This window comes from Suncus etruscus, chromosome 9, assembly GCF_024139225.1.
Source record: "Suncus etruscus isolate mSunEtr1 chromosome 9, mSunEtr1.pri.cur, whole genome shotgun sequence".
In the NCBI taxonomy this organism is placed as follows: Eukaryota; Metazoa; Chordata; class Mammalia; order Eulipotyphla; family Soricidae; genus Suncus; species Suncus etruscus.
In genome coordinates, this window is record NC_064856.1 from 56626637 (window position 1) to 56633644 (window position 7008).

At 38.6% G+C, this 7008-nt stretch overlaps 1 non-coding gene and 1 pseudogene across 1 annotated transcript; both read right to left on the bottom strand.

Moving 5' to 3' along the window:
* Nucleotides 1-385: 385 nt before the first annotated feature.
* LOC126018520 (nuclear receptor coactivator 7-like) lies at nucleotides 386-2231 on the bottom strand (annotated as a pseudogene).
* Nucleotides 2232-5098: 2867 nt separating this feature from the next.
* Nucleotides 5099-5203, bottom strand: LOC126019859 (U6 spliceosomal RNA). Its single transcript, XR_007499476.1, has one exon. It is a non-coding gene; the product is annotated as a U6 spliceosomal RNA (small nuclear RNA).
* Nucleotides 5204-7008: the final 1805 nt, after the last annotated feature.

Here is a 7008-nt window from a genome sequence, read left to right on the forward strand (position 1 = left end):
TCAAGAAAAATTGTGAAACCAAGGATATTCTTCCATATGTATTAGGGAAAGTAATGTGATTGCTCAATTATTTATTTTTTTAAGATAGTACTAAGTGATTCTTTATTTGTGTCCTCTACAGAAGTAATATGAAGGAATGAGAGAAGAAAAGGGTGACTAAATGGGCTACAGTCAATGCTGAAAAATGCTACAGAACATTGAAGTAAGAAAAGGGCAGAATAATATTACAACATTTATTAGAAAACAGAATGGCCAATAGTTTTAGCATTCCACTGAAATCCAAAACACAAAGGAATTAAATTTGGATTGTGTAGTTGGCCCACTCTGGAAGAGCTATTTTATCTTGAACATGTAACACTTTTTCTCTCCCTTGATATGTTGAAAACTATCTTATATCATTCTTTATCTTCTTTCTTAAATTCTTTTCTACAAATGAAGGCAATAATCTCTCTCTTGGAACAGCAAACCAGTACTCTGGCTGCTTTCTTTGTTTCATGGTCTATTGGACCATGGCTGCAGAGTGGGTAGCAAAGGATTTCCTCATGGGTTTTTCCCACTTTAATGCACAGAAATATGGGTGGAGTCTCGCTTTTCTCTTCTTTGGAAGGAAGTATATGTCTTCAGTAGGTATCTGAATTCTCTTTAGTAACCATAACTGAATTTCTGATTTATTATCCATTTCCAGGTCTTGGCTATTATTCTCCAGAGCAGAGTCCAAAGAATATTCTAGAGACTCTTTATTCATGTTTTTTGCTATAGAAGCATCCAGTTGCAGTGGAAGGGGTTTGCTTTCTTTCCCCAGCTTTTACTTAGTTCTTTATTGCCCTCGGTTGTGAGATCATCTGCCTGGAAAAAAGAATGGCTAAGAGTGATGTCTATTTCCATTGACTCAAGCCCTTTGTCATCACTTAATTCTGTTTCTCCAGTTTATTAGATAACTGTGAACTTTCTTTGTTCTTATTAAGGTAACATTCAATGAGTTTAACTTTATCTAGATCTTCATGTATATTCAGTGTGTTTTCTACCTGGCTTTCTGGAGAGCCAGACTGTTTGTCCCTCTCTGGCACTGTATCTTGCTTCTCACAGGCTTCTAAATCAAGGGTTCCCTTTAGTTCAGCATCACTCTCTGGTCTTGAGTTCAAGGCTGACTGCACCTGCATTCCATGGTAAAACTGAATATATGTTATTTAGCCTTTCTGAACTCCTGTGCATCCAGAGCAAGGCACTCTTTTAAAGCATCTTTTGGGTTCATTCTGATATCAGCTTGAGAAGCAAGTTCTTCCAAATCTACAAGAGAATTTTCTTTGACTATAGATTCAAATGCAGCACATGTGTCAGAAGATTCCTTGCTACCCTTAGGAACTGTGGTTATCTCTAGAGAGGATTCCAGTATTTTTAGTTTCCTGATACAGAGCAGCTGTCAGAGGGCTTTATATGTGTGCATTATGTGGACTTCTCCAAAGCTGGGGATGATTTGGAGTCTGAAGTGATGATAGCATCTCCGTTTTGCTTGCCGTTTTTCCTTGTTGAGAGATTTGAACTTACTGAATGGGTTGATATCTTTTTCTGAAGACAGGTCTTCCCATTCTCCAGGCCTGTACACAGGACAAAGATTCTGAGGTAGGTAAGATAAAAGAGTGTCTTTGTTCTTCATGTGGGAAATGTCATTGGAAAGGGCGATGGAAACCACTTCCTCCATGGGGCATATGAGGCCATACTCTTCAGACCCATTCTCAATGGCCAATGGATCAGACTTGTGAGGGTCAAACATGATGTTGTTAGGAATGATAATCACAACCCCTCCAACTACACCCTTTCCATCAATGAAGTAACGATAATTCTTTTTTAAAAATTTTTACCATGCCTGGCTCATCTTCTTCAGAAGTAGATGATAGCACTCTTTCAATGGATTTTAAGGCTTTTCTTGCTAAGTCAGCATAAGGCAATTTATCATATTCTGCAACTGATGATGAAGGAGAGATAGTAGCACCAGGACTAAATGATGATAACCAAATAGTACTGGAAGGGAAGTTGGCATCTGGCACAAAAAGAATCTGGCCTGGAACAATAGTGTGTGTGAAAAGTTTATTCAATTCCACTAATTTATTTGGAGTGATGTTAAACTTCAGTGCTATGGAGTTGAGAGTATCTTGGCTTCCAGCAGTATATTCCATAGTACCATGGGGTTTCTGAACCACCATCTTCTTCTCTTTCTCATCCTGCATTTTGTTTTTATTCTTATCTTATGATTTTGAAGGTTCCAAGTCTAATACAGGTCTCATTATGTTAGAATTTCACTGGATGGACAGGCAGTTCATTTTGGAGTTGCTTAGGGGAGGATAACCTTGCCTTTCCTAACTTCTAGTGGTAGGCTGCTTTCCAGGGCTTATAATACCATCTTCACTTTGCCAAGCCAGCAACAAGCAAAGTCTTTCTCGGGCTGCCATTTCCATAGTTCTCCGATTGCTCAATTATTTGACTACTTCCTTTTAAATAGATGCATTACCTTGTATTTAAGGTTACTTGCTTCCTCTTTCCTTTTCTTCAAGAGTCACATTTTCATCATTGTCTCCATTGAAAAAAGTCACAGAACCTATGTCTTTAGTTCATTTTGAGAACTAAAGTGCAGCAAAAGTAAGTATATAACTAAGGTCATTGGAAGTGTTGGAGACATAGTACAGTGGGTAAGGCAATGTATGTGACCAATTCCAATTCAATCCCTAGCAATTCAGAGCACCACTGAGGACATCTGGGTGTGACTCAAAGACCCCCAAAACTAAAAGAAAGTAGTTTCAGTAGTTTCAGTTTATAGCAATTCAACCTCCTTTCTTGCCACGGCATACATAGGGGAGCTCAGTCCACCAGATGTATCCTCAGATTTTCCTGGTGAGGAGAACTAAAATAACCCCCATGGAGGTTCCTCAAATGGCCTGCTGTGGACACCTTATTCCCCTGCATAGATGGTTGAGGAATTTCCAAAGAGATGCTTGGCATTACATTTTCAGTCAGTATTTGGCTATCTCTCCTTTGTAAGTATCAGGCAAAATTATTGCCTCTATCAAATAATTTGGCTCAGAAATTCCAGCATCAAAGATACTAAGAGAACCCCTATTTAGCACCAAAAGCAAAGACGATATGTCCTTGCAGCTGCAATTTCTGATAATCAAGGGTGAAGCCAGAAAGCAGACCCTGGGCTATTGACTCTCCTTAGAAAAAGGAAATCATACCTAACCACAACTGAGGGGATTTGGGTCCTTCCTTTACTTTATCTCTAAAATTATAGAACCCAGCTCAGCATAGACCACATGCCTAGATATTTTCTACTTCCTCCTAATCCTGATTTTGCATTTGAAGTAAGCTTGCTAAGAGCTGTTTTGAGTTGTAACCATCTCCTTTGTAACTTAGAATTTTTTGTTGTTGTTGTTGTTTGTTTTGTTTTGGGGGGGCCACACTCGTTTGATGCTCAGGGGTTACTCCTGGCTAAGCGCTCAGAAATCGCCCCTGGCTTGGGGGGACCATATGGGACGCCGGGGGACGAACCGCAGTCCTTCCTTGGCTACCGCTTGCAAGGTAGACACCTTACCTCTAGCGCCACCTCGCCGGCCCCTGTAACTTAGAATTTTTACAGCCACACCCATAGCTTAGGTATTGTTACTGTTGTTCTTCGCTTTGTGATTGTAATTATTCTCTGGCTAGTTTTACCCCAATAAATCTCTCTGCTCAAAAAATTAAACTTGTTGCACTCCTGCCAGAAGATATGTTGACCCCACATACTCTGTGTGTGGTTTCATTATTTCATATTTCACGTTTGGCCGCTTGTGTTACCTGTTTTCCTCTAGTTGAAGGATTTGCTCCCCACTAGAGATGCTGAGATGCAAGACTCCTGCAGCACTTTCTTCTTTAGTTGTTTTCAGCTATGAATATCATCAGCATCACACAGTCATTGAACATATTTTACAATCCTCAGATAAGTTTCCACTTTTAATAACATAACCTAACATCAATGCTATTGTCTCCTGTCTCCCTGCAAATTTTTTGTTCCAATACACATTTGTTTTTATACTTCCCTTCATTCCATGAATAAAGTTTTCTTTCTGGAACGTAGTTAGCATTATTCCCTAAACATATTAAATATCCCTAAATATTTCTCAGGGATACAGGGTTTCACTACAAGGATAGAGCTCATTTTTAAGCACTTAGCTCTAATTTCCAGGGATGTTTTGAGGTATATATTTATTCAGAAAACTTTTTCAAACTAATGGCATCCTTTCATAACTTTTAGTTCCACAAGGGAAAGAATTCTCTTCATAAGCATATCTATTAATATTCTGAAAGGCATCACTTACTAAGACAACTTTCATTAACTTGTTTTGGAAGGAAGTGAAGAAGTAACATATTCCAAATCATTGAAATCTGTTGTTTATGTATTTATGGTTTGAAACAATTTTATTTAAATATTTTGCTATTAACATTTTTGCATAAAGATTTATTGCAATTTATTCACCCACAGCAATTTGTGAAAATCCTTGTATCCTCTTGTGATAAATAAATAATAGGCACTCATTATGTTTGGGAGAAGAGGGAGAGAATAATTTGTACTTGAGAGATAAAATATAACATCTCACCTTTTTTCTGGAGTTTGATGAGGATGTTGGCCCTGGTCCTAATTGTGGATCAGAGTTAACATTGCCTGAGATGTCTCTTCAGAGCACCGGCCACTATCTGACAGGTGCTATTCAATAGAAAATGACTTTACCTTTCTTTGCTGGTTTTACAGACCTGAGTCATAGTGACAGGTTAATTTCTAGACTGTGATTAATTCCTGAGATTGAGTGGCAGCAAAAAGAAGGAAAAAGTTTTTACAACCTCACTACTCTTTTGAAATAATCTTCATTATTCAATTCACAAGCACTGTGTGTAACCCATATATTTTTAGGTAACAAAATTGTATCTTATAATCAGAGAATCACTTTATATTTATAATCTATTTGGTAAATCTTAGTGTTCTGTTCTTCATAGTCATACATTTGATTTTCACTACCTCTTGAGGGGCAGATCTCTAAGTCTCAGTTTATTATTTATTTATTTATTTATTTATTTAAATATGGAACACTTCACGAATTTGCATGTCATCCTTGCTGGGGCCATGCTAATCTTCTCTATATAGTTCCAATTTTATTATATGTGCTGCCGAAGCGAGCACTCAGTTTATTATTTGTTAATAAAAAAAAGTTGACAGTACTTACCTCATAGTATTTTGAGTATTACATAAAATCTCACTTAACAACTTTTATTCCTAGAAAATACTACTTAGAAGTACATTAGAAAAGAGCACCAACAACAGAAAACTGACTTTGACAACTGTGACTGAACAGAGCCTTCCTTGGGACTAATAAGGAAAACCCTACCCTAGGCTGTAGTCCAGGACACATAAAAAAAAAAAACAATAACAAGATGTCTTATTGCAGAGGTCCAACTTGGACAACAGAGACTGAGCAGAACCTTTGGATCCATAATATCCTAGGCTTCAGCCTAGGGACTTAACGAAATCAGGGAGCAAGTGTTCCAGAAGACTGAGCACCACATCAACGATGGATAGGAACCTCTAGAACCTAGAGACTCTATCCTAGAACCTGACCTATAACCTGCGCAAATACCAAGATCGCTAGCTACAGTGACTTGAATTTCTCACACACAACCGAGAGGAAACTTTCCTGGCATCACAAAAAAGCCTTTGAGATGGGGTATATATGGAGCCAGGAGTTGATCCCATGGTGGTATGCTTCAAGGATGGAGAAACCCTGAATCTCTTAGGCCACGGGAATTCCCTTTCTTCCCCAATGCTTACTGTGCCTATGCAAAAAGAAAAAAAAAGTGGGGGGAACACCAAACCCCACCACCCCAGCTCCCATACTTTTTCTTGTTTTGTTTTGAGTTGTTAGTTTTTGACTTTATTTTCCTTCTCTTTGTTCTTTCACTTTCTCTTTCTTTTTCACAAGTGTTATTATTTAGAGATTTATTTTTATTTTTATTTGCTGGGTCCATTTTTTTTCTTTTTTCCTCCATTTTTCTTTTTTTTTCTTTTCTCCTTTCTTTTTTTGGTAGTTGTCACCAAATTTTTTTCTCCCCTTTTTCTTATCCCTTTTTTATCTCCAATGATGGTGGAATGGATGCTCAATCTACAACAAACTGTAAAGTGGAGACCAGTTGCACTGGCATACTGGGGGGTAGAGGAGGGAGATGTGGGATGCATGCTGGGAATAGGGACGAGAGGAAGGTCAGCACTGGTGGTGGGAATGCCCCTCATTCATTGTCACTATGTACCATAAATGATGCAGTGAAAGATTTGTAATGCATATTGGTCACAATAAAAATTAAAAAAAAAAAAGAAGAAGTGCTACAGAGACTGGGGTAATGTGATTGTCTTGCATGTAACCAAACAGGACTAGATCCCTGGCACTCATATGGATGGTCCTCTGAGCCAGTCAGAAATACCTCTAAGATGGGCCAGAGTGATAGCACAACAGTAGGGTGTTTACCTTGCACACAGCCAACCCAGGACGGACAGTGGTTAGAATCCCGGCCATATGATCCCCCGAGCCTGCCAGGAGTGATTTCTGAGCGCAGAGTCAGGAATAACCCCTGAGCACTGCTGGATGTAACCCAAAACAAACAAACAAACAAAAACAAAACAAAAACCCAGAACTCTCCCAAAGCATATAGCCAAGCATAAGCTCTGAGCACAGCAGGATATGCTCCCCTCCAGCCCCAAAGTGCTACTGAAACACTGAGTAGGTTTAGAGAGAGGTTGTAAGTTTCAAGGTAGTGGTAGGAGAAAGCTATCACTAAGAAAGCTACATGTTAGCACAATCTTAAAAATGTACTGAATTAAATCAAATATTTGGGGAGGTTGTTTCAAATAGGGAAGATAATCTTTTTAAGGGACAAAGACTCTTGAAATGATTCCTGTAGTCTTGCATGTGGCCAACACTGGTTCTATTCCTGGCA